Below are 26,496 nucleotides of genomic sequence, written 5' to 3' on the forward strand. Positions count from 1 at the left end.
TTGAATGTTTGCCATTGCCTATCCACCATCAACCCTTTGTGTGACATTCCCCAATCAATCCTACCCAATTCGCGCCTCAGACCATCGTAGTTTCCTTTATTTAATCCTTTCTTGCATTCTCTCTTTGTCCTTCTTATATCCTGTTTCAATTTCCCCACACTCTCTCTATTCTGCCTGTTCTTTGACTGTATTCTGTACCTGACATTTGTCGTAAAGCTCCTTTTTCTGTCTTATTTTTACCTCTATATCCTTTCTAATCCAGGGAGCTCCAGTGTTGGATGCCCCATCTTTTCTCCTTATATGGGAATATGCTCGGTTTGTACCTGAACTATCTCAGCCTTGAAGGCCTGCCATTGCTCATTCACTGTTTTCCTTTCCATAACCACTTTAAACCTAATGATATTGTGACCACTGTTAACCAGATCCCTCCTGCCCCAGAACCAATGAGCGACCCTTTAAATGTTTTGACTGTGCGATAAGGTTTCAGAGCTCATCCCATCTGCTGAGTCACCAGCCTGTTCACACACATCCTCAAAAAAGGAAATTGCTGGCGGCACTAAAGATTCCTCACCATCTCAGAGTACTGACCCTTTAATTACAATCTCGCAGAACAAGGAGAATCACTTCTGTTAACTACCACAAATCCCTGTGTGGAGGAGAGGGGAGATACAGTCTGTCCCAGTAACTGTCGCACAACAGAATTAGTGACCCTGTCCCATAAAGGCTTGACCCTCCCCCACTCCCTGCTTTTCCTCAAGTGTCTCATCCTTAAAATTCTCATCCTTGTTTTCAAATCCCTCCGTGGCCCCGCCCCTCCCTATCTCTGGAATCTCTTCCAGCCCCTACAACCTTCCGAGATATCTGCGCTTCTCTAATGCCTCTTGAGCATCCCCGATTTTAATCACTCCACCATTGGCGGCCGTGCCTTCAGCTGCCTGGGCCCTAAGCTCTGGAATTCCCTCCCTAAACCTCTCCATCTCTCTACCTCTCTCTCCTTCTTTAAGATGCTCCTTAAAACCTACTTCTTTGACCAAGCTTTTGGTCATCTGCCCGAATATCTCCTGATGTGGCTCGGTGTCAAATTTTGTTTTCTAACGCTCCTGTGACGAACCTTGGGACGTTTTACTACATTAAAGGTGCTTTATAAATACAAGTGGTTGTTGTTGTTTCCTGAAACTAATAACAGATTCCCCAGAGGGGAAAAAACTTGTACTTTTACTCCCAAATGTTAGAAAGTTTGTGCCACAGAAGCACGGGGTTTATCTGCTTTTATTCGTGAATTTAAAAAGTCTGTATTGCAATCTGAGCCCATGGGTTGTGAGCCAAAGAGCCTTGTGTCCAATGAGGGGAATAAAGGCCCACAGCCTCCCCTGGCCCCGGGCCCTGAACAAGGGATTGAAGAAACTCGCTGCCCTGCGGATCAGACAATCAGCCAGCGCCAGTCCCGCCCCTCGGGCTCCCCGATTGGTTGGAGGACCCGCTGCCGGCTCGCTCCTCCAGCCGCGCCCGCTCCCTATTGGTCGGAAGCTCCCGTCAATCAGGCCGCGGGCCCGGGTCACGTGTCCCTCACCGACTTTACAAAGAAAGCCCCGCGCGGTCGCCGGGCGGAGCTGCTGGTCGGCGGGAGCGGGGTCGGGAGATTAATAATCTGCAGGTAGGCCCCGGGCCCCATTATTAAAACACTCAACATTATCCGCTTCAAAAACGCCCGGTGTGGGCCTCAGGCCCCGAACAAGAGCCTCCGGGCCGGGCGTTTGCCCTGCGCGGGGTGGCAGCTGCGGGGCTTTAGAAACATAGAAACATAGAAGATAGGAGCAGGAGTAGGCCATTCGGCCCTTCGAGCCTGCTCCGCCATTCAATGAGATCATGGCTGATCATCCAAATTCAGTACCCTGTCCCTGCCTTCTGCCCATATCCCTTAATCCCTTTAGCCTTAAGAAATATATCCAACTCTTTTTTGAATATATTTAATGAACTGGCCTCCACCGCCCTCTGTGGCAGAGAATTCCACAGGTTCACCACTCTCTGGGTGAAGAAATTCCTCCTCATTTCAGTCCTAAATGGCTTACCCCTTATCCTTAGACTGTGACCCCTGGTTCTGGACTCCCCGGCCATCAGGAACATCCTTCCTGCATCTAGTCTGTCCAGTCCTGACAGAATTTTATAAGTTTCGATAAGATCCCCTCTCAATCTTCTAAACTCCAGTGAGTATAAGCCCAATCGACACAATCTCTCCTCATATGTCATTCCTGCCATCCCAGGTATCAGCCTGGTGAATCTTCGCTGCACTCCTTCCATGGCAAGAACGTCCTTCCTCAGGTAAGGTGACCAAAACTGCACACAATACTCAAGGTGCGGTCTCACCAAGGCCCTGTACAACTGTAGCAAGACATCCTTGTCCCTGTACTCGAACCCTCTTGCTACGAAGGCCAACATACCATTTGCCTTCTTAACTGCCTGCTGCACCTGCATGCTTACCTTCAGCGATTGGTGCACAAGAACACCCAGGTCTCTTTGCACTTCCCCTTCTCCCAATCTATTGCCATTCAAATAATAATCTGCCTTCCTGTTTTTGCCACCAAAGTGGATAACCTCACATTTATCCACATTATAGTGCATTTGCCATGTTTCTGCCCAATCACCCAATCTGTCCAAATCGTACTGGAGTTTCACGACATCCTCCTCACAGCTTACCCTCCCACCCAGCTTTGTGTCGTCTGCAAATTTGGAGAGATTACATCCAATTCCCTCGTCCAGATCATTAATATATATTGTGAACAGCTGGGGTCCTAGGACCGATCCTTGCGGTACCCCACTAGTCACTGCCTGCCACTCGGAAAACGACCCGTTTATTCCAACTCTTTGCTTTCTGTCCGCCAACCAACTTTGCTTTCTCCCGGTGACAGGCCCGGGGTAACGGCCGCCATCTTGAGAGGCTCAGGGGGCAGCAGGGCGAATGCGCGGCCCCCTTGGCCAGGAACCAGGAGGAGAGAAACTTGTCAATTTCTATCCTGGACTCACAGTGATGGCTTTTGTAAACTCCTTTTACAGGCTGTGAGAAGGGCAGCATTTACACACCGCAAACTCAGACCAACAACTACTTACCTTTATATGGCACCTTTAAAATGTCACACTAGTGCAGTCAGACAATAATTGACACACATACTATGTTTGTGGTCCAGTTCCTTCACAACTGTAACAATTTTATTCCGGTTGCTGTGAAGGCTGCGCTCATTCTGCTCGTACACCTGGTCTCCAAAGGAGGCAAAACAGGACTAATGCTGCCGAGCTCAGCTCTCCATGTCTCTCCAGTGGCTGAAGGGTCTGTGATGGGCCTTCAATAACCACAAAACTAGAAGTTATAGACTTAAACAAGTTGGCTTTTAATCACTAAGATCAGAGCTAACATCTCAACATGCCGACTGGTTCACAGGAATGAGTCATACAGATCCTGGGATCTTTATGTAAGAGAAGTCAGGGGCGGAGCCAAGAGCCAAGACCTGGAACCTCCCAGGTTAGTCGGGAAAGAGGAAGTGAAACTATACACAGTGGGGGAGGGTAATATACATGAGTGCAAAACGAATACTGGATCAAGACAAACAGATTTCATTACATTCACCCCTTCTATAGATTTAGTCCATCGGGGTGATGTTTCTTAAAAGTTGGTATAAGTGAGTCTGTCAGGAGGTTTTGCAGTTCTCAGTGATCGGCGCAAAGCTGGTTGGGGTGCCTCTAGGGGAGTGGATTCTGGTTCCTCCGCTGTCCGTGCCTCCGCAGTGTCTTTCAGGTTATCTGCAGTGTCTTCCAGGTTAAAGTTGGGTATTGATACCTCTGGGCGTCTTGTCTCTTTGTAGTGTAGGTCTTCATCGGGTAGTCTCCCATCGTTCTCTCCGCTCCCCAAGGGAGCGAGGTCTTTTATGGAAACAGTGTCCTCTCGCCCGTCAGAGTATTTGATATAGGCGTACTGAGGGTTTGCATGGAGGAGCTGTACCTTTTCCACAAGGGGGTCCATTTTATGGCCTCTCACGTGCTTCCGCAATAGTACTGTCCCCGGAGACGTCAGCCACGTGGGTAGAGATATGCCTGAGGTGGATTTCCGGGGGAAAACGAACATCTTTTCGTGAGGGGTAGCGTTAATGGCAGTATATAACAGAGACCTTATGCAGTGGAGCACGTCTGGGAGGACTTCCTGCCAGCGGGAGGTCGGAAGGCCTTTTGACTTTAAGGCTAACGTGACAGCCTTCCAAACAGTAGCATTCTCCCTTTCCACTTGCCCATTACCCCGGGGGTTGTAGCTAGTGGTTCTGCTAGTGGCTATCCCCTTCGAGAGCAAGAACTGGCGCAGCTCGTCACTCATGAATGATGTCCCACTATCACTGTGTATGTAGTTCGGCATGCCAAACATGCAGAATAGATTACAGAGACACTTGATGACCGTGGCACTGTTCATGTCTGGGCAGGGAATGATGAAGGGGAAGTGGGAATATTCATCAATGATATTGAGGAAGTATACGTTACGGTCGGCAGAGGGAAGGGGTCCCTTGAAGTCCAGACTTAGGCGCTCGAATGGCCGTGTGGCTTTGATAAGGTGTGCACGGTCAGGCCTGTAGAAACGAGGCTTGCATTCCGCACAGATGCGGCAGGCTCTGGTCGTTGCCCTGACCTCCTCGATGGAGTGGGGCAGATTGCGGGACTTTATAAAATGGTATAGTTGGGTGACCCCTGGGTGACAGAGGTCGTTGTGGAGACCCTGTAATTTGTCCGTATGAATGCTGGCACACATTCCCCGCGATAGGGCGTCTGGGGGTTCATTAAGGGCTCCTGGCCTGTACATAATATCATAGTCGAACGTGGATAGTTCGATCCTCCACCTGAGTATTTTGTCATTCTTGATTTTCCCCCTTTGTTTGTTATTAAGCATGAAAGCCACCGACCGCTGGTCGGTGAGCAGGGTGAAACGTTTGCTGGCTAGGTAGTGTCTCCAGTGCCGCACTGCCTCCACTATAGCCTGTGCCTCCTTCTCGACAGAAGAGTGCCTGATTTCAGGTCCCTGAAGGGTTCAGGAGAAGAAGGCCACAGGTCTCCCAGCCTGATTGAGGGTCGCAGCTAAGGCAAAGTCTGACGCATCACTTTCTACTTGAAAGGGAATGCATTCGTCCACTGCACACACTGCAGCCCTTTCAATGTCCTGTTTAATACTGGTGAAAGCCTCCCGAGCTTCAGCTGATAGTGGGAAGGACGTCGATTTAATGAGGGGTCGGGCCTTATCAGAGTAATTGGGCACCCATTGGGCATAATACGAAAAAAATCCCAGGCACCTTTTTAAAGCTTTGGGATTGTGTGGCAGGGGCAGTTCCTTTAGGGGGCGTAATCAGTCAGGGTCCGGTCCAATTACCCCATCTTCCACCACACAGCCGAGGATACAGAGACGGGTTGTGTTGAAGACACATTTGTCTTCGTTGTAGGTTAGATTCAGCTTTAGGGCAGTTTTTAAAAATCTCGCAAGATTTAGGTCGTGGTCTTGCTGGTTGTGCCCGCAGATAGTGACATTGTCCAGATAGGGGTAGGTAGCTTGTAGTTTATTCTCGTCAACCATGCGGCCCATCTCACGTTGGAAGACCGAGACCCCATTTGTTACCCCGAAGGGCACTCTGAGAAAATGGTAGAGGCGCCCGTTCGCCTCGAAGGCGGTGTATGGGCGGTCCTCCGTTCTAATGGGGAGCTGGTGATACGCGGATTTGAGGTCGATAGTCGAGAAGACTCGGTATTGCGCAATCTGGTTGACCATTTCTGATATGCGGGGTAAAGGGTAGGCGTCCAGCTGGGTATAAATATTAACAGTCTGGCTGTAGTCAATTACCATCCGTTTCTTTTCGCTATTTTTAACTATGACTACTTGGGCACGCCACGGGCTGGTACTGCATTCAATAATGCCTTCCCGCAGGAGTCTGTCCACTTCCGCCTTGATAAAGTGTCTGTCTTCCAGACTGTACCGTCTACTTTTGGTCGCTATGGGCCTACAGTTCAGAGCGAGATTAGCGAATAAAGAGGGCGGGCTGATTTTTAAGGTTGATAGGCCACAGACTGTGAGTGGCGGCTGGGACCCGCCATATGCTAGCGTGACACTTTTGTGGTGGCACTGGAAGTCCAGGCCCAAGATTACATTAACACAGAGTTCTGGCATCACAAGGAGTTTAAAATCCTTGTAGTCCGTGCCTTTTACAGTCAGTGTTACCACACAGTAGCCCAAAATGTCCGAAGTGTGGGGCTTAGCAGCCATAGCAATTCTGCTCCGTGTAGGGGTTACCGTTAATGAGTGCCGCCGTACCAGGCTAGGGTGGATAAAACTCTCGGTACTCCCACAGTCAATTAAACATTTAGTTAAATTCCCGTTTACCTGTATGTCCATCATGGATTTTGTCAACGGGTGTGGCCTGGATTGATCCACCGTGATCGAAGCCACTGTTGGGCCCTGGGCGGCCGTTGAGTCGGGAAAAGATGGCGGATCCCAAGATGGCGGCCCGCACGGCACGCACGAGGCGGTGACAGAGTTGGAAATCGGATTCCCCTTGCAGACTTTGCTAAAATGCCCCTTTTTCTTACATTTGAAGCATGTAGCGTCCTTCGCTGGGCATCGTTGTCTGGGGTGCTTGGCCTGGCCGCAGAAGTAGCATTTCAGGCCTCGAGACATTGCCGCTGTAGTAGGACTCATGGGTGAACTTCTGTGTGGGGACTCCGGCGGCGTAGAGCTGGTCTGAGACCTGGATGGGGAAGATGGCTGATTCCAAGAAGGCGGCCCCCTCGGCGCGCACGAGGCAGTGAGGGCCGCATGGCCGGAAGAATAAGAGTCAGAGATTTTCTGGGCCACGTCCAGCGATCGCGCAGTGGCCACTGCCTTTTTTAAGTCCAGGACCTCCTTCTCCAGCAGTCTCTGCCAGATATAATTCGATTTGAGGCGCGTGATGAAGGAATCGCGGACCAATTCGTCAGAGTACGCGTTGGCCGTCATGGCCTTGCAGTTACAGTCCCGGACCAGGTCCTTTAGGCCCTGTAAGAAATCGTCCATTGATTCCTCTGGTCGCTGCCTGCGTGTAGCCAGCAGATGTCTGGCGTACACTTCGTTTACCGGCCTTTGGTATTGGGCCTTCAGGATAGTGATGGCCTCCGTGTAAGAGGTGGCGTCCCGGATGAACGAATAAATCCGATGACTTACGCGAGTAGTCAGTAGACTCAGTTTATCTACCTTGCTAGCGGATGAGGCCCCCGCAAAGAGTTCGAAGCATTTGAGCCAGTGTCCAAATTGAATTGATGCTTCAGCAGAATGTGGATCCAAGTCCAGACGCTCTGGTTTTAGGAGTCGATCCATCCCAGTATTCTTTAGTGATTAAAATTGATGGGCCTTCAATAACCACAAAACTAGAAGTTATAGACTTAAACAAGTTGGCCTAGAAATTGGGTTTTGGCTTAGCCAGGGCTTTAGCGCCGGAAGTTAGTGCCGGCGCTAAGTCCCCTGCGTGCGCCAAAAATTCAGTGGCGCCGCGCCCAAACGGCTGCCGGCGCTACTGAAGGGTCTTTGCGGCGGTACATCGGCGCTAACTGCCGTTTCGCGCCGCAATTCCGGCGCTGCGGCACCCGATGCGGTGCGGCAGGCTCGGGAAGTGCAGGCCTCCTCCTTCCGTTAAGGAGGAGCTGCCTGCACCCGGCCGCGGCCCGCGCAAATCTCTTCAAAAATGAGCCCGGCACCTCGGACAAGTGCCGGGCTTGCATCTGTTCCGGGGGGGGGGGGGGACAAGTCCGGGGAGGGAGCTGCGGGCAGGCGGCCGGCGGGAAAGCGGCCGGCCGCCGCGGGGCCTTTAATGCGCCGGCGCAAACACATGTTGGACTCTGTTGCCAGAGTCTTAGTTGCGGCTGCCACGGGCGAGGCGGCCGCAACTGAATTTCGGCGCTAGGGCCCGTCGGCATGGCAACCGGGACGCTGCGCACACCAATGACGTCATCGGTGCCGGCGCAGCGCTACCGGTGCAACGCCGATTTAGGGCCCCAGGGAATTTTAAAACTGGCCATAACTCTGGCGCTAGTCCCTCTAGCGCCTCAAAAGCGGCGCTAAGGCAACTGAATTTCTAGGCCGTTGGCTTTTAATCACTAAGATCAGAGCTAACATCTCAACACGCCGACTGTTCACAGGAATGAGTCATACAGATCCTGGGATCTTTATGTAAGAGAAGTCGGGGCGGAGCCAAGAGCCAAGACCTGGAACCTCCCAGGTTAGTCGGGAAAGAGGAAGTGAAACTATACACAGTGGGGGAGGGTAATATACATGAGTGCAAAACGAATACAGGATCAAGACAAACAGATTTCATTACAGTCTGTAACCGTCAGGGACACCCCTGCCACAGGACTCAATATCCACCCCCTCCACCACTGGTGCAGTGTGTTTGCAGTATGTACGGTCCACAAGATGACCACAGTCAGGCCGTGTGGAGTCAAGGGCCAGGCAGCAGAATGGATGGAAAGATCGCAACAAACTTCCCTTAACTCCAACCCTCTGATTTCTATTTTGTAGCCAGCTTTCCATCCATTCTGCTGCCTGGCCCTTCACTCCCCACGGCCTGACCTGGGTCATCTTGTCGATCTTACAAACTGTTTATTGATATAGCAAGCTGGTCAGAAAACAGAGAGATGGGGTTGGGAGCAGCTACTCAGACTGGCAAAAGGTGGGAAGTGGTGTTCCACAGGGATCGGTGCTGGGATCACTGTTGTTCATAAACGATTTGGACTCGGGAATCAGAAGAACAATTTCAAAGTTTGTCGATGACACCAAATTGGGAGGTAGAGTTAATACTGAGGAAGACAAAATGCAAGAAGATATTAATAAATTTCAGAATGGGCGTGTAATTGGCAAATGAATTTCACTATAGGTCAGTGTGAGGTGGTGTGTTTTGGTGGGAAGAATAAGGAGGCCACACACTACTTGGACAAGGGGGAGAAATTGGGTTGCTTTGCGCCTCCTGTGATATTCAGTGGGAGGTTAGCGCCGGCAATGACGTCATCGCCTTGGGTTGCGACCCCATACCTATTGCCGGGCGATATGTCTGACAGGGTCAAGGGTCGTTCTTGCAGCCGCCGCGGCGCCACTTTAAAGGGCAGGTGTCGGCGGCAACTTTTTATTTTGGCCGACTGCCAGCACCTGCCCCCTTCTCCTTTCTTCTTCGGGGTGTCGGCCGTGATCGCACAGCCCGGCGCTCCTCTTGATCCGACACCCCGCTCCCTGGTGGTCCAGCAGGGCCCTGGTGTGCGCAGTGCTAGGCTCCTCCCCTTTAATCAGGGAGGGAGGTCTGCTATGACACGGTGCTATGTGCCGACGGGCGTGGCGCTGTTCCATGAAGCACCGTGAAATTCACTGGTCGCGCCTCAAGAGGGTGGGGAGTGCTTCCAGTAGCACCCTGCCTGGGGCGTTACCACTAAATTTAATGCGCAGGGGCGCTAACTTTTTCGGGGCACTAAAATTAACCCCGGTGACATTAGCAACCCATAGGGGGCGCCACCGAATTTCCCCCTAAGAGTCTAAATGGGCTGGAGGAGCAGAGGGATCCAGGGATACAGATACACAAATCACTAAAAGTAGCGACACACGTTAATAAGGCCATTAAAAAAAAAGCACTGGGGTACATTCCTAAAGGAGCCTTCTGTTCCGTGCCTAGGAGCTCTGAACCATGGCAGAGAGCGGCTGGGACATGTTTCTCACCCGCCTCGAGATTAACCCGCACGGCAACTTTGCTGTCAGTGAAGAGAGACAAGAAAGACCAAAGTGCCGTTTGCCCCTCTCAGTGTGGCCCTGAAGGACTGTGTCCAGGCTGGAGTTCTGTTCCTGCTGTACAATCCTCCCCCAGATTGTCCTTTCTGAGCTCCAGCCAGGTGATGCTAAACACTCAGGTGGGAAAGAAGGAAATCTACAATAATGTGTTTAAAACAAAGCTCGTTTATTTGACATCTATCCAGAATATTAAACTCCAGCCCAGTTATAGGGGTTATTAACATCAGCAGAAACAAACCCCAACTGTCAGAATGAATATGGTTCAGTCCTGAATGTGATTAACAGCAGCAATAACAGCAGAATCCAACCCCTGCAGTCACTTGTGAACTCGCTGGTGTGTCAGCAGGTTGGATGACTCAGTGAATCCCTTCCCACACTCAGAGCAGGTGAACTGCCTCTCCCCAGTGTGAACTCGCTGGTGTCTCAGCAGGTCGGATGACTGAGTGAATCCCTTCCCACACATGGAGCAGGAGAACGGCCTCTCCCCAGTGTGAACTCGCTGGTGTTTCAGCAGTTTGGATGCCAGAGTGAATCCCTTCCCACACTCAGAGCAGGTGAACGGCCTCTCCACAGTGTGAACTTGTTGATGTGTCAGCAGTTTGGATGCCAGAGTGAATCCCTTCCCTCACACGGAGCAGGTGAACGGTCTCTCCCCAGTGTGAACTCGCTGGTGATTCAGCAGCTTGGATGAATTAGTGAATCCCTTCCCACACTCAGAGCAGGTGAACGGCCTCTCCCCAGTGTGAACTCGCTGGTGATTCAGCAGGTGGGATGAATTAGTGAATCCCTTCCCACACTCAGAGCAGGTGAACAGCCTCTCCCCAGTGTGAACTCGCTGGTGTCTCAGCAGGTGGGATGAATTAGTGAATCCCTTCCCACACTCAGAGCAGGTGAACGACCTCTCCCCGGTGTGAACTCACTGGTGTCTCAGCAGGTGGGATGAATTAGTGAATCCCTTCCCACACTCAGAGCAGGTGAACACACTCAGAGCAGGTGAACGCCCTCTCCCCGGTGTGAACTCGCCGGTGTATCAGCAGATTGGATGAATTAGTGAATCTCTTCCCACACTCAGAGCAGGTGAACAGTCTCGCTCCAGTGTGAACTCGCTGGTGTCTCAGCAGGTTGGATGAATTAGTGAATCCCTTCCCACACTCAGAGCAGGTGAACGGTCTCTCCCCGGTGTGAACACGCTGGTGTGTCTGAAGTTCAGATGACTGAGTGAATCCCTTCCCACACTCAGAGCAGGTGAATGGCCACTCCCCGGTGTGAACTCGCTGGTGTGTCAGTAGGTGGGATGTCTGAGTGAATCCCTTCCCACACTCAGAGCACGTGAACGGCCTCTCCCCGGTGTGAACTCGCTGGTGTGTCAGTAGGTGGGATGACTGAGTGAATCCCTTCCCACACTCAGAGCAGGTGAATGGCCACTCCCCGGTGTGAACTCGCTGGTGTGTCAGTAGGTGGGATGACTGAGTGAATCCCTTCCCACACTCAGAGCAGGTGAACGGCCTCTCCCCGGTGTGACTGTGCTTGTGTCTCGATAGGCCAGAGGATCGGCTGAAGCCTCGTCCACACACAGAACACGTGTACGGTTTCTCCCCACTGTGAACGGTGCTTTTTGCTTCCATGTTCAGAGGCCGGTGATATTCAGATCCGATGAGTCGAGTGACTCTGTCAGATCTTGAAGTGATGTTTGGTTTGAGCTTACCGTCTGTAAATCCTCCCCTTCCAGTGCCTTGTAAAATGAATTTAAAACAGGGAGTGTGAGAGACAACCCACAAGAAATCAAAGGCAGGTTGTGAAACTGAGCTCAATGAATCTGGTCAATTGTGGGGCCGGCACTAGAAAAAAGTGACCATGAAAGCTGCCAGATTGTCATAAAAACCCAACTGGTTCACTGATGTCCCTCAGGGAAGGGAATCCGCCACCTGGTCTGGGCCTACACAAGACTCTGGCCTCTATGGGAGGAGAGAGAGAGAGGGGGGAGGGGGCGAAGGAAAGGAACTTTATACATCTGCAACTCGACCAGAACTTTGATAGAACCTCCAAAACCCACAACCTCGAAGGACAAGGGCAGCTGTTGTATGGGAGCACCATCACATCCAAGTTCCCCGCCAAGTCACACATCATCCTGACTCAGATATATTCATCGTTGCTGGGTCATAATCCTGGAACTCCTTACCGAACAACATTGTGGGAATACCTTCACCACACGGACTGCAGTAGTTCAAGAAGGTGACTCACCACCCCCTTCTCAACGGGAAACTGGGGATTGGCCATATTTGCTGCTCTTGCGAGCTACGCCCACATCCCAAGAATGAATTGAAACAAATCTGTAGATGTAAACTGGATTAGAAGCCTGTACAGAAATATTGTTCCTAAAACAATACTCTTTTACATTGTACGGACAGTGTCTGTGTAACAACCTGATCTCCCCTAGAATCCACCTCCTTTGACAGTCTCACATTGGAAATTGTTGGGTCCTCCTGGGCTCAGAAGTACTGGGGGTTAAACCCAGCAGCTTCTCCTCCATCTCCACTCCAGCTCAAACTGAAGCATAGAAACATAGAAACATAGGAGATAGGAGCAGGAGTAGGCCATTCGGCCCCTTGAGCCTGCTCCACCATTCAATGCGATCATGGCTGATCATCCAAGTTCAGTACCCGGTCCCTGCTTTCTCCCCATACCCCTTGATCCCTTTAGCCTTAAGAAATATATCCAACTCCTTCTTGACTATATTTAATGTATTGGCCTCTACTGCCTTCTGTGGTAGAGAATTCCACAGGTTCACCACTCTCTGGGTGAAGAAATTCCTCCTCATTTCTGTCCTAAATGGCCTACCCCTTATCCTTAGACTGTGACCCCTGGTTCTGGACTCCCCGACCATCGGGAACATCCTTCCTGCATCTAGTCTGTCCAGTCCTGTCAGAATTTTATAAGTTTCAATGAGATCCCCTCTCATTCTTCTAAACTCCAGCGAGTACAAGCCCAATCGTCCCAATCTCTCCTCATACGTCATTCCTGCCATCCCAGGTATCAGCCTGGTGAATCTTCACTGAACTCCTTCCACGGGAGGAACATCCTTCCTCAGATAAGGCGACCAAAACTCCACACAATACTCAAGATGTGGTCTCACCAAGGCCCTGTACAATTGCAGCAAGACATCCTTGTTCCTGTACTCAAACCCTCTCGCTATGAAGGCCAACATACCATTTGCCTTCTTAACCGCCTACTGCACCTGCATGCTTACCTTCAGTGACTGGTGCACAAGGACACCCAGGTCTCGTTGCACTTCCCCTTCTCCCAATCTATTGCCATTCAGATGATAATCTGCCTTCCTGTTTTGGCCACCAAAGTGGATAACCTCACATTTATCCACGTTATATTGCATCTGCCATGCTTCTGCCCAATCACCCAACCTGTCCAAATCATCCTGTAGTTTCTCGGCATCCTCCTCACAGCACACACGCCCACCCAGCTTTGTGTCGTCTGCAAATTTGGAGATATTACATCTAGTTCCCTTGTCTAGATCATTAATATATATATTGTGAATAGCTGGGGTCCAAGGACCGATCCCTGCGGTACCCCACTAGTCACTGCCTGCCGCTCGGAAAAAGACCCGTTTATTCCAACTCTTTGCTTTCTGTCTGCCAACCAGTTCTCTATCCAAGTCAATACCTTGCCCCCAATCCCATGTGCCTTAACTTTACACGCTAATCTCTTATGCGGGACCTTATCGAAAGCCTTCTGAAAGTCCAAATACACCACATCCACTGGTTCTCCCTTATCTATTTTCCCAGTTACATCCTCAACAATGAAGCAACAAAAAGACCTCCACAGGCGGCCAGGGACCTACCTTCCGTCAGCCTGAAATAAAACCCTTCCCGACAGCCGCTGACTAATGGCGGCCGCAGCACCCACAATCCCCCGTGCCCCAGAAACCGCTCTATCCAATGCGCTGATTTCCCCGCTGAGAGTGCGCATGCTGCCCGGGGCCGTGGGCCATTCTGGGAGCCTGGCTCCTGTCCTTTGGCCCGAGTCGGACTTGGTGGAACCGGCTGAAGAAACCGGGAAGCGGCGGCTCGGATGGGGGAGGCGCTGCACTCTGGGTTTCCTGGTGCCGGGGCTCTGGCCGCACGTCCGCTGGGCCCGGCCGCTCTGATTCTGATTGAGGTTTTTGATGAGGTAACAGAGAGGGTTGATGAGGGCAATGCGGTTAACATGGTGCACATGGATTTCCAAAAGGCGTTCAACAAGTGCCACATGATAGGCTTGCCAGCAAAGTTGAAGCCCATGGAATAAAAGGGACAGTGGCAACATGGATACAAAATTGGCAAAGTGACAGGAAACAGAGAGTAGTGGTGAATGGTTGTTTTTCGGACTGGAGGAAGGTATACAGTGGTGTTCCCCAGGGATCGGTACTAGGACCACTGCTTTACTTGATATATATTAATGACTTAGACTTGGGGTACAGGGCACAATTTCAAAATTTGCAGATGACAGAAAACTTGGAAGTGTAGTGAACAGTGAGGAGGATAGTGATAGATTTCAAGAAGACATAGACAGGCTGGTGGAATGGGCGGACACATGGGAGCTGAAATTTAATGCAGAAAAGTGCAAAGTGATACATTTTGGTAGGAAGAACCAAGTGAGGCAATATAAACTAAAGGGTACAATTCTAAAGTGGGTGCATGAAAGAGAGACCTGGGGGTTTGTGTGCACAAATCGTTGAAGGTGGCAGGGCAGGTTGAGAAAGCAGTTAAAAAAGCATATGGGATCCTGGACTTTATAAACAGAGGCAGAGTCCAAAGGCAAGGAAGTTATGATGAACCTTTATAAAACACTTGTTCAGTCTCATCTGGAGTATTGTGTTCAATTCTGGGCACCGCACTTTAGGAAGGATGTGAAGGCCTTAGAGATGGTGCAGAAAAGATTTACAAGAGTGGTTCCAGGGATAAGGGATGAGGGACTTCAGTTATGTGGATAGACTCGAGAAGCTGGGGTGGTTCTCCTTACAGCAGAGAAGGTAGAGAGGAGATTTGATAGAGGTGTTCAAAATCATGATGGGTCTGGACAGAGTAGAAACTGTTCCCATTGGCGGTAGGGTCGAGAACCAGAGGACACAGATTTAAGGTGATTGGCAGAAGAACGAAAGAACGAAGTTGCGAGGTGAGGCCCGATCAGAGCATCGGACCTGTGAAGGGGCAGTGACCGGCAGAGCTTAAAAGCGGCGGCAGATTCAAATCGGCGGCAGTGCGAGGTGAGGCCCGACCAAATCAACAGCAGAGGAGAGAGGTAAAAAGTAATCAGAGTGTGACGTCACCAGGGAGCAGGTAAGTGATTGGTTGGTGAGTATTTCTCTTTTTTAAACTTTAACTCTGTAGTTTATAGTTACTAGGGTCTTTTCTGGTGTAGCAGGGACTGTTGGTAGACTATACAAGCGCCTTAGAGATATTTTTAATTGGTGGTAGTAAATTAATTTAAATTAAGTAAAGGGAAGGTCATGCCAGGTGAGCCCAGCCCCGTGATATGCTCCTCTTGCTCTATGTGGGAATTCAGGGACCCCCGGTGCCCCTGATGACCACGTGTGCCAGAGATGCATCCATCTGCAGCTACTAGCAGACCGCATTGAGGCGCTGGAGCTGCGGGTGGATGGGTTGTTGAGCATTCACGATGCTGAGAGGGTCGTGGATAGCACGTTTAGTGAGTTGGTCACACCGCAGGGAAGGGCTGCACAGGAAGACAGGAAATGGGTGACCACCAGGCGGAGCAATAGAAGCAGGCAGGTAGTGCAGGAGACCCCTGTGACCATTCCCCTCTCAAACAAGTATACCGCTTTGGATACTGTTGGGGGGGATGACTCACCAGGGGAAGGCAGCAGCAGCCAACTTGCTGGCACTGGGGGTGCTCCTGCTGCCCAGGAAGGGGGGAAAAAGAGTGGGAGAGCAATAGTGGTAGGGGATTCTATAGTAAGGGGAACAGATAGGCGTTTCTGTGGCCGTAGACGTGAATCCAGGATGGTTTGTTGCCTCCCTGGTGCCAGGGTCAAGGATATCACTGAGCGGCTGCAGGGCATTCTGGAGGGGGAGGGTGAACAGCCAGAGGTCGTGGTCCACATTGGTACCAACGACATAGGTAAAAAGAGGGATGAGGTCCTGCAGCAAGAATTTAAGGAGCTAGGTGAAGGATTAAAGAGCAGGACCTCAAAGGTTGTAATCTCTGGATTACTCCCCGTGCCACATGCTAGTAGGTATAGGAATAGGAAGATAGAACAGATGAATGCGTGGCTAAAGGGATGGTGCAGGGGGGAGGGCTTTAGTTTCCTGGATCACTGGGTCTGCTTCTGGGAAAGGTGGGACTTGTACAAGTCGGACGGTTTACACCTGAACCAGAGGGGAACCAATATCCTTGCGGGGAGGTTTGCTAGCACTGCTGGGGGGGGTTTAAACTAACTTGGCAGGGGGATGGGGTACAGAGTGGAGCTATAGTAGGGGGTGATTTACAGCCAAATACAGAGGAAAAAACAAGTCAGCTGGGAAGGCAGAGCAAATATGTGAAGGCAAAAGGGAATATGGCAGGGCTGGAAGGCATTTATTTTAATGCAAGGAGTCTTGCAAATAAGGTGGATGAACTGAAGTTGTTGTTGAACACATGGGAGTACGATATTGTTGCTATCACGGAGGCATGGTTGAGGGAGGGTCAGGACTGGCAGCTCAATATTCCGGGGTATAGAATCTTCAGGCGAGACAGAGTGGGGTGTAAAAGGGGAGGGGGTGTTGCAATATTAATTAAGGAGTCAATTACTGCTGTAAGGAGGGACGATATATTAGCGGGTTCCTCTAATGAGGCCATATGGGTAGAAACAAAAAGGGGGCAAGCACTTTGCTGGGAGTGTACTATAGGCCCCCAAACAGTCAGGGGGAGATAGAGGAACAGATATGTAGGCAAATCTCAGAAAAGTGCGAAAATAATAGGGTAATAATAGTGGGGGATTTCAACTTCCCCAATATAAATTGGGATAGTCAGAGTGTGAAAGGCTTAGAGGGTGCAGAATTCTTAAAGTGCATCCAGGAGAGCTTTTTGAGCCAACATGTAGAAAGTCCTACAAGAGAGGGGGCGGTACTGGACCTAATTCTGGGGAATGTAGCCGGGCAAGTGGTGGAAGTATCAGTAGGAGAGCATTTTGGCGACAGTGACCATAATTCGGTGAGATTTAAGGTGGTCATGGAAAAAGACAAAGACGGCCCGGAAATAAGGGTTCTAAATTGGGGGAAGGCCGATTTTAATATGATAAGGCAGGATCTGGCCAAAGTGGACTGGGAGCAGCTACTTATAGGAAAATCCACATCAAAACAGTGGGAGACTTTCAGAAGGGAAATAGAGAGAGTACAGCGCCAACATGTTCCTGTAAAGGTCAAGGGTGGGACCAACAAGCAAAGGGAACCTTGGATGACAAGGGATATACAAAAATGCATTAGAAATAAAAGGGGGGCTTTTGGCAGTTACAAAAGACTAAAGACGGAAGAAGCCCTAGAGGAGTATAAAAAGTGCAGGGGCATACTTAAAAAAGAAATTAGGAGGGCGAGGAGGGGCCATGAAATAACACTGGCGAGCAAAATAAAGGAAAATCCTAAGATGTTTTATAAGTATATTAAGGGCAAGAGGATAACCAGGGAAAGGGTAGGGCCCATTAGGGACCAAAGTGGCAATCTGTGTGTAGAGCCAGATGATGTAGGCGGGTTTTTAAATGAATTTTTTGCATCTGTGTTCACTATGGAGAAAGACGGTGCAGACATAGAAATCGGGCAAGGGGACTGTGACATACTTGAACATATTAGCATCGAGAGGGAGGAGGTGCTAGCGGTTTTAGCAGGCCAAAAAGTGGATAAATCCCCAGGCCCGGACGAGATGTATCCCAGGCTGCTGTGGGAGGCAAAGGAGGAGATTGCAGGGGCTCTGACACAAATTTTCAGAACCTCTCTGGCCACAGGGGATGTACCAGAGGACTGGAGAACAGCTAATGTAGTACCATTATACAAGAAGGGTAGCAGGGATAAACCAGGGAATTACAGGCCAGTGAGCCTAACATCTGTGGTAGGGAAATTATTGGAAAAAATTCTGAGGGACAAAATTAGTCTCCACTTGGAGAGGCAAGGATTAATCGGGGATAGTCAGCATGGCTTTGTCAAGGGTAAATCATGTCTGACAAATCTGATTGAATTTTTCGAGGGGGTGACTAGGGGGGTGGATGAGGGAAATGCTGTGGATGTGGTTTACATGGACTTCAGTAAAGCCTTTGACAAAGTCCCGCATAGGAGACTGGTCAAGAAGGTAAGAGCCCATGGGATCCAGGGTGCCTTGGCGCGTTGGATCCTAAACTGGCTGAGTGGCAGGAGGCAGAGGGTGATGGTCGAAGGTTGCTTTTGTGACTGGAAGCCTGTGTCCAGTGGGGTACCTCAGGGATCGGTGCTGGGTCCCTTGTTGTTTGTGATCTACATAGATGATTTGGATGAGAATGTAAAAGGTATGATCAGCAAGTTCGCAGATGACACGAAAATTGGTGGGGTGGTCAATTGCGAGGAGGAAAGCCTCAGGCTACAGGACGATATAAACGGGTTGGTCAGATGGGCGGAAAAGTGGCAAATGGAATTTAACCCTGAAAAGTGCGAGGTGATGCATTTTGGACGGACAAATAAGGCAAGGGAATACACAATGAGTGGTAGGACCCTAGGAAGTACAGAGGGTCAGAGGGACCTTGGTGTACATGTACATAGATCCCTGAAGGCAGCGGAACAGGTAGATAAGGTGGTTAAAAAGGCATATGGGATACTTGCCTTCATTAGCCGAGGCATAGAATATAAGAGCAGGGAGGTTATGATGGAGCTGTACAAAACGCTGGTGAGGCCACAGCTGGAGTACTGTGTGCAGTTCTGGTCGCCTCACTATAGGAAGGATGTGATTGCTTTGGAGAGGGTGCAGAGAAGATTCACCAGGATGTTACCTGGGATGGAGCGCCTTAGCTATGAAGAAAGACTAAACAGGCTGGGGTTGTTTTCCTTGGAGCAAAGAAGGCTGAGGGGGGACCTGATTGAGGTATACAAAATGATGAGGGGCATAGATAGGGTAGACAAAGAGGAACTTTTCCCCTTAGTAGGGGGGTCAATAACAAGGGGGCATAGATTCAGGGTAAGGGGCAGGAGATTTAGAGGGGATTTGAGGAGGAACTTTTTCACCCAGAGGGTGGTTGGAATGTGGAACTCAATGCCCAAAAGGGTGGTAGAGGCAGGAACCCTCATAACATTCAAGAAGCATTTGGATGAGCACTTGAAATGCCATTGCATACAAGGCTATGGACCAAATGCTGGAAAATGGGATTAGACTGGACAGGGATGGATGGGCGGCACAGACACGATGGGCCGAAGGGCCTCTTTCTGTGCTGTATAACTCTATGACTCTATGAGGAAAAAAAAATTTACGCAGTGAGTGGTTAGGATCTGGAATGCACTGCCTGAAAGGGTGGTGGAGGCAGATTCAATCACCGCTTTCAAAAGGGAATTGGATAAGTACCTGAATGAAAAAGAATTGCAGGGTTACGGGGAAAGGGCGGGGAGTGGGACTAGCTGAAGTGGTCTTGCAGAGAGCCGGCACGGCTCGACGGGCTGAATGGCCTCCTTCTGTGCTGTAACCATTCTATGATTCTATAAAATATTAGAAAGTTTGTTCCACAGAAGCACGGGGTTTATCTGCTTTTATTGATGAATTTAAAAAGTCTCTATTAAAACCTGAGCCAGTGTGTTGTGAGCCAAAGAGCCTTGTGTCCAATGAGGGGAATAAAGGCCCACAGCCTCCCCGGGCCCCGGGCCCTGAACAAGGGACTGGAGAAACTCGCTGCCCTGCGGATCAGACAATCAGCCGGCGCCAGTCCCGTCCCTCGGGCTCCCCGATTGGTTGGAGGACCCGCCGCCGGCTCGCTCCTCCAGCCCGTCTGTCAATCAACCATCAGCCAGAAGAGGTCGCTGGTGAGACCAGTGAAGAAAGAAAGACTTGCATTTCTATAGCGCCTTGCACCACCACCGGACGACCCAAAGTGCTTTACAGCCAATGAAGTACTTTTGAAGTGTAGTCACTGTTGTAATGTAAGAAATGCAGCAGTCAAATAGCGCACAGCAAGCTCCCACAAACAGCAATGTGATAATGACCAGATAATCTATCTTTTTGTTAACTCTGTTTCTCTCTCTACGGATGTTGCCTGGCCTGCTGAGTGTTTCCAGCATTTCCTGTTGTTATTTCAGACTTCCAGCATCCGCAGTATTTTGCTATTATCCTTTTGTTACATTGATTGAGAGATAAACATTGGCTCGGACACCGGGGATATTTCCCCTGCTCTTTCCCACATTACAACAGTGACTACACCTCAAAAGTACTTAATTGGCTGTAAAGCACTTCAAGACGTCTGCTGGTCATGAAAGCACTATATAAATGCAAGTCTTTCTTTCTCAAAATAGTGTCATGGGATCTTTTACATCCACCTGAGAGAGCAGACAGGGCCTCAGTTTAATGTCTCATCCGAAAGACGCCACCTCTGACAGTGCCTCAGTACTGCACTGGAGTGTCAGCCTGGATTTTTGTGCTCAAGTCTCTGGAGTGGGACTTGAACCCACAACCTTACGCCTCAGAGGCAAGAGTGCTACCATAGAGTCATTGATTTATACAGCACAGAAAGGGGCCCTTCGGCCCATCGTGTCCGCACCGGCCATCAAGCCCTGTCTATTCTAATCCCATTTTCCAGCACTTGGTCCGTAGCCTTGTATGCTAGGGCGTTTCAAGTGCTCATCTAAATGCTTCTTGAATGTTGTGAGGGTTCCTGCCTCTACCACCCTTTCAGGCAGTGAGTTCCAGATTCCAACCACCCTCTGGGTGAAAAAGCTTTTCCTCAAATCCCCTCTAAACCTCCTGCCCCTTACCTTGAATCTATGCCCCCTGGCTATTGACCCCTCTACTAAGGGGAAATGTTCTTTTCTATCTACCCTATCTATTCCCCTCATAATTTTGTACACCTCAATCAGGTCCCCCTCAGCCTTCTCTGCTCTAAGGAAAACAACCCCAGTCTCTCTTCATAGCTGAAGCGCTCCAGCCCAGGTAACATCCTGGTGAATCTCCTCTGCACCCTCTCCAATGCAATCACATCCTTCCTATAGTGTGGCGAGCAGAACTGCACACAGTATTCAGTCTGTGGCCTAACTAACATTTTGTACAGCTCCATCATAACCCCCCTGCTCTTATATTCTATGCCTCGGCTAATTAAGGCAAGTATCCCATATGCCTTCTCGCTGTCCTGCTGCCCTCAAGGATCTATGTACATGCACACCAAGGTCCCTCTGATCCTCTGTCCTTCCTAGGGTCCTACCATTCATTGTGTATTCCCTTGCCTTGTTAGTCCTCCCAAAATGCATCACCTCACACTTTTCAGGGTTAAATTCCATTTGCCACTGTGCTGCCCATCCAACCAACCCATCTATATTCTCCTGTAGCCTGAGGCTTCCCTCCTCGCTATTTACCACTCCACCAATTTTCATGTCATCTGCGAACTTACTGATCATACCTCCTACATTCATATCTAAATCCTTAATGTACACTACAAACAGCAAGGGACCCAGCACCGATCCCTGCGTTACACCAGTGGACACAGGCTTCCAGTCACAAAAACAACTTTCGACCATCACCCTCTGCCTCCTGCCACTAAGCCAATTTTGGATCCAATGTGCCAAATTGCCCTGGATCCCATGGGCTCTTACCTCCTTGACCAGTCTCCCATGTGGGACTTTGTCAAAAGCCTGACTGAAGTCCATGTAGACTACATCAACTGGACTGCCCTCATCCACACACCTAGTCACCCCCATTGAAAAATTCAGTCAAATTGGTTAGACATGATCTCCCCCTGACAATGCCATGCTGACTATCGTTGATTAATCCTTGCCTCTCCAAGTGGAGACTAATTCTGTCCCTCAGAATTTTTTCCAATAATTTCCCTACCACTGATGTTCGGCTCACTGGCCTGTAATTCCCTGGTTTATCCCTACTACTACCCTTCTTGAATAATGGTACTACGTTAGCTGTTCTCCAGTCCTCTGGCACCTCCCCTGTGGTCAGAGAGGTTCTGAAAATTTGTGTCAGAGCCCCTGCAATCTCCTCCCTTGCCTCACACAGCAGGCTGGGATACATCTCGTCTGGGCCTGGGGGTTTATCCACTTTTAAGCCTGCTAAAACCACTAGTACCTCCTCCCTCTCAATACTAATTTGTTCAAGTATATCACAATCCCCCCTGCCTGATTTCTATGTCTACATCGTCCTTCTCCATAGTGAACACAGATGCAAAATATTAATTTAAAACCTCACCTCCATCTTCTGGCTCTACACACAGATTGCCACTTTGGTCCCTAATGGGCTCTACTCTTTCCCTGGTTATCCTCTTGCCCTTAATATACTAATAAAACACCTTGGGATTTTCCTTTATTTTGCCTGCCAGTGTTTTTTCATGACCCCTCTTCGTTCTCCTAATTTCTTTTTTAAGTACCCCCCTGCACTTTCTATTCTCCTCTAGGGCTTCTAGTGTTTTTAGTCCTTTGTATCTGCCAAAAGCCTCCCTTTTTTTCCTAATCCATTCTTGTATGTCCCTTGACATCCAGGGTTCCCTGGGCTTGTTGGTCCCACCCTTGACCTTTACAGGAACATGTTGGCGTTGTACTCTCTCTATTTCCTTTCTGAAAGACTCCCACTGCTCTGATGTGGATTTTCCTACAAGTAGTTGATCCCAGTCCACTTTGGCCAGATCCTGCCTTATCATATTAAAATTGGCCTTCCCCCAATTTAGATCCTTTATTTCCGGTCCATCTTTGTCCTTTTCCACAACTACTTTAAATCTCATCGAATTATGGTCACTGTCACCAAAATGCTCGCCTACTAACCTTTCTACCACGTGCCCTGCTACATTCCCTCGAATTAGGTCCAGTACCGCCCCTCTCTTGTAGGACTTTCTACATGTTGGCTGAAAAAGCTCTCCTGGATGCACTTTAAGAATCCCACACCCTCTAAGCCTTTCACACTCTGACTATCCCAGTTAATATTGGGGAAGTTGAAATCCCCAACAATTACTACCCTATTATTTCTACACCTCTGAGATTTGCCGACATATCTGTTCCTCTATCTCCCCCTTACTGTATGGGGGCCTATAGTACACTCCCAGCAAAGTGCTTGCCCCCTTTTTGTTTTTAAGTTCTACCCATATGGCCTCATTAGAGGAACCTGCTAAGGTATCATCTCTCCTTATAACAGAAATTGACTCCTTGATTAATATTACTAACCTGATTTTTGGTCAACTCTTGGCGTATTCACGTTTAATAAGTCTCCGGGAGAAGGAGTCGCTTCACTTGTACTGGTTCCTGGGGCCTGATCACCTTCCCCAGGAGCAGGGCCTTGACCCTGACTTTATTCACTTGTACTGGTTCCTGGGGCCTGATCACCTTCCCCAGGAGCAGGGCCTTGATTCTGGGGGTGTTTTATTGCACCACATGGTGTACTTGAGAAGAGCCCCATCAGGGCGAGTGCAGGAGGGTCAGGGGGCGAGTGCGGGAGGGTCAGGGGGCGAGTGCGGGAGCGTCCATCTCCAGGACCAGTGTGTATCTGAGTCAATGGGACTCTCTCTGACCTTTCTCCCAAGTCCATCTCCAGGACCAGTGTGTATCTGAGTCAATGGGACTCTCTCTGAACTTTCTCCCCAGTCCATCTCCAGGACCAGTGTGTATCTGAGTCAATGGGACTCTCTGACCTTTCTCCCCAGTCCATCTCCAGGACCAGTGTGTATCTGAGTCAGTGGGACTCTCTCTGACCTTTCTCCCCAGTCTATCTCCAGGATCAGTGTGTATCTGGGTGAATGGGACTCTCTCTGACCTTTCTCCCCAGTCCATCTCCAGGACCAGTGTGTATCTGAGTCAATGGGACTCTTTCTGACCTTTCTCCCCAGTCCATCTCCAGGACCAGTGTGTATCTGAGTCAATGGGACTCTCTGACCTTTCTCCCCAGTCCATCTCCAGGACCAGTGTGTATCTGAGTCAATGGGACTCTCTCTGACCTTTCTCCCCAGTCCGTCTCCAGGACCAGTGTGTATCTGAGTCAATGGGACTCTCTCTGACCATTCTCCCCAGTCCATCTCCAGGACCAGTGTGTATCTGAGTCAATGGGACTCCCTCTGACCTTTCTCCCCAGTCCATCTCCAGGACCAGTGTGTATCTGAGTCAATGGGACTCTCTCTGACCTTTCTCCCCAGTCCCTCTCCAGGACCAGTGTGTGTCTGAGTCAATGGGACTCTCTCTGACCTTTCTCCCCAGTCCATCTCCAGGACCAGTGTGTATCTGAGTCAATGGGACTCTCTCTGACCTTTCTCCCCAGTCCATCTCCAGGACCAGTGTGTATCTGAGTCAATGGGACTCCCTCTGACCTTTCTCCCCAGTCCATCTCCAGGACCAGTGTGTATCTGAGTCAATGGGACTCTCTCTGACCTTTCTCCCCAGTCCCTCTCCAGGACCAGTGTGTATTGGAGTCAATGGAACTCTCTCTGACTATTCTCCCCAGTCCATCTCCAGGATCAGTGTGTATCTTAGTCAATGGGACTCTCTCTGACCATTCTCCCCAGTCCATCTCCAGGACCAGTGTGTATCTGAGTCAATGGGACTCTCTCTGACCTTTCTCCCCAGTCCATCTCCAGGACCAGTGTGTATCTGAGTCAATGGGACTCTCTCTGACCTTTCTCCCCAGTCCATCTCCAGGCCCAGTGTGTATCTGAGTCAATGGGACTCTCTCTGACCTTTCTCCCCAGTCCATCTCCAGGACCAGTGTGTATCTGAGTCAATGGGACTCTCTCTGACCTTTCTCCCCAGTCCATCTCCAGGACCAGTGTGTATCTGAGTCAATGGGACTCTCTCTGACCTTTCTCCCCAGTCCATCTCCAGGACCAGTGTGTATCTGAGTCAATGGGACTCTCTCTGACCTTTCTCCCCAGTCCATCTCCAGGACGAGTGTGTATCTGAGTCAATGGGACTCTCTCTGACCTTTCTCCCAGTACATCTCCAGGACCAGTGCGTATCTGAGTCAATGGGACTCTCTCTGACCTTTCTCCCCAGTCCATCTCTCGGACCAGTGTGTATCTGAGTCAATGGGAATCTCTGACCTTTCTCCCCAGTCCATCTCCAGGACCAGTGTGTATCTGAGTCAATGGGACTCTCTCTGACCTTTCTCCCAATTCCATCTCCAGGACCAGTGTGTATCTGAGTCAATGGGAATCTCTGACCTTTCTCCCCAGTCCATCTCCAGGACCAGTGTGTATCTGAGTCAATGGGACTCTCTCTGACCTTTCTCCCCAGTCCATCACCAGGACCAGTGTGTATCTGAGTCAATGGGACTCTCTCTGACCTTTCTCCCCAGTCCATCACCAGGACCAGTGTGTATCTGAGTCAATGGGACTTTCTCTTACCTTGTTCCACAGTCGATCTCTGGAAGCTCTTTGAATCGGAAGGGTTCTCTCCGGTTGGTGCTCTCACAATCCTGTGCTGGTTCACCTGCTGTCGTTCCGCAGTCTACAATCCCTGTTTACTTCGAGCTGAGCACCTTCCTCAATCACACCATCTCTCACCGGGACATCTAATTGTGGCAAAGCAGAAAATAAGAACAATATTGAAAGCGTGAAATAATATAATGTAGACTTTCAATCTGCTTACTAATAATTCAATTTCAAGGCCGAGTATTTGTTTGATTTTGTGCCTTTCCTCAGATCCCCAGTTGCGGGGCTGTGTGTTCAGTTTGGAGATTTTGCTCAGATCCCCAGTTGCCGGGCTGTGTGTTTAGTTTGGAGATTTTCCTCAGATCCCCAGTTGCGGGGCTGTGTGTTTAGTTTGGAGATTTTCCTCAGATCCTCAGTTGCGGGGTTGTGTGTTTAGTTTGGAGATTTTCCTCAGATCCCCAGTTGCGGGGCTGTGTGTTTAGTTTGGAGATTTTGCTCAGATCCCCAGTTGCGGGGCTGTGTGTTTAGTTTGGAGATTTTCCTCAGATCCCCAGTTGCGGGGCTGTGTGTTTAGTTTGGAGATTTTCCTCAGATCCCCAGTTGCGGGGCTGTGTGTTTAGTTTGGGGATTTTCCTCAGATCCCCAGTTGCAGGGCTGTGTGTTTAGTTTGGAGATTTTCCTCAGATCCCCAGTTGCGGGGCTGTGTGTTTAGTTTGGAGATTTTCCTCAGATCCCCAGTTGCGGGGCTGTGTGTTTAGTTTGGAGATTTTCCTCAGATCCCCAGTTGCGGGGCTGTGTGTTTAGTTTGGAGATTTTACTCACTGTGAATTTCCGGCCTCCTGAGACTCCCCCATTCTCACTGCTCTGGGCGGAAATGCGCCATTTTCTGTGCGGAGTTACTAACCGGAGCGGTGACCCTGTGAGCCTCCCTCGCTGTGATCTAAACTCGGGGCTGAGCAGCCTCAGGCCGAGTTCCCTCAGTCACAGAGCGGGCCCTGTAATCCGGGCAACCAGCCTGTTTCTGAGCGGCCGGCGCCGCCCGGCCCAGCACACAGCAAACCCAGGATCAGCAGTGGAGCGGCACTGCGCCTGCTCGGGAGAGAGAGAGAGAGAGAGAGGGAGAAAGGGAGCG

The 26,496-nt window shown here is 50.0% G+C and overlaps 1 pseudogene across 1 annotated transcript; it reads right to left on the bottom strand.

The window, feature by feature from the left end:
* Positions 1-9,945: 9,945 nt before the first annotated feature.
* On the bottom strand, positions 9,946-26,467 carry LOC147082726 (uncharacterized; annotated as a pseudogene). The gene is made up of 3 exons (XR_015076232.1): positions 26,187-26,467; positions 25,338-25,504; positions 9,946-11,546 (listed from the first exon to the last, which is right to left on the bottom strand). The product of XR_015076232.1 is annotated as an uncharacterized LOC147082726 (transcript).
* Positions 26,468-26,496: the final 29 nt, after the last annotated feature.

Source organism: Somniosus microcephalus, unplaced genomic scaffold (assembly GCF_052327205.1).
Source record: "Somniosus microcephalus isolate GS21.2 unplaced genomic scaffold, FLI_Smic_1.0 scaffold127, whole genome shotgun sequence".
Taxonomy (NCBI): Eukaryota; Metazoa; Chordata; class Chondrichthyes; order Squaliformes; family Somniosidae; genus Somniosus; species Somniosus microcephalus.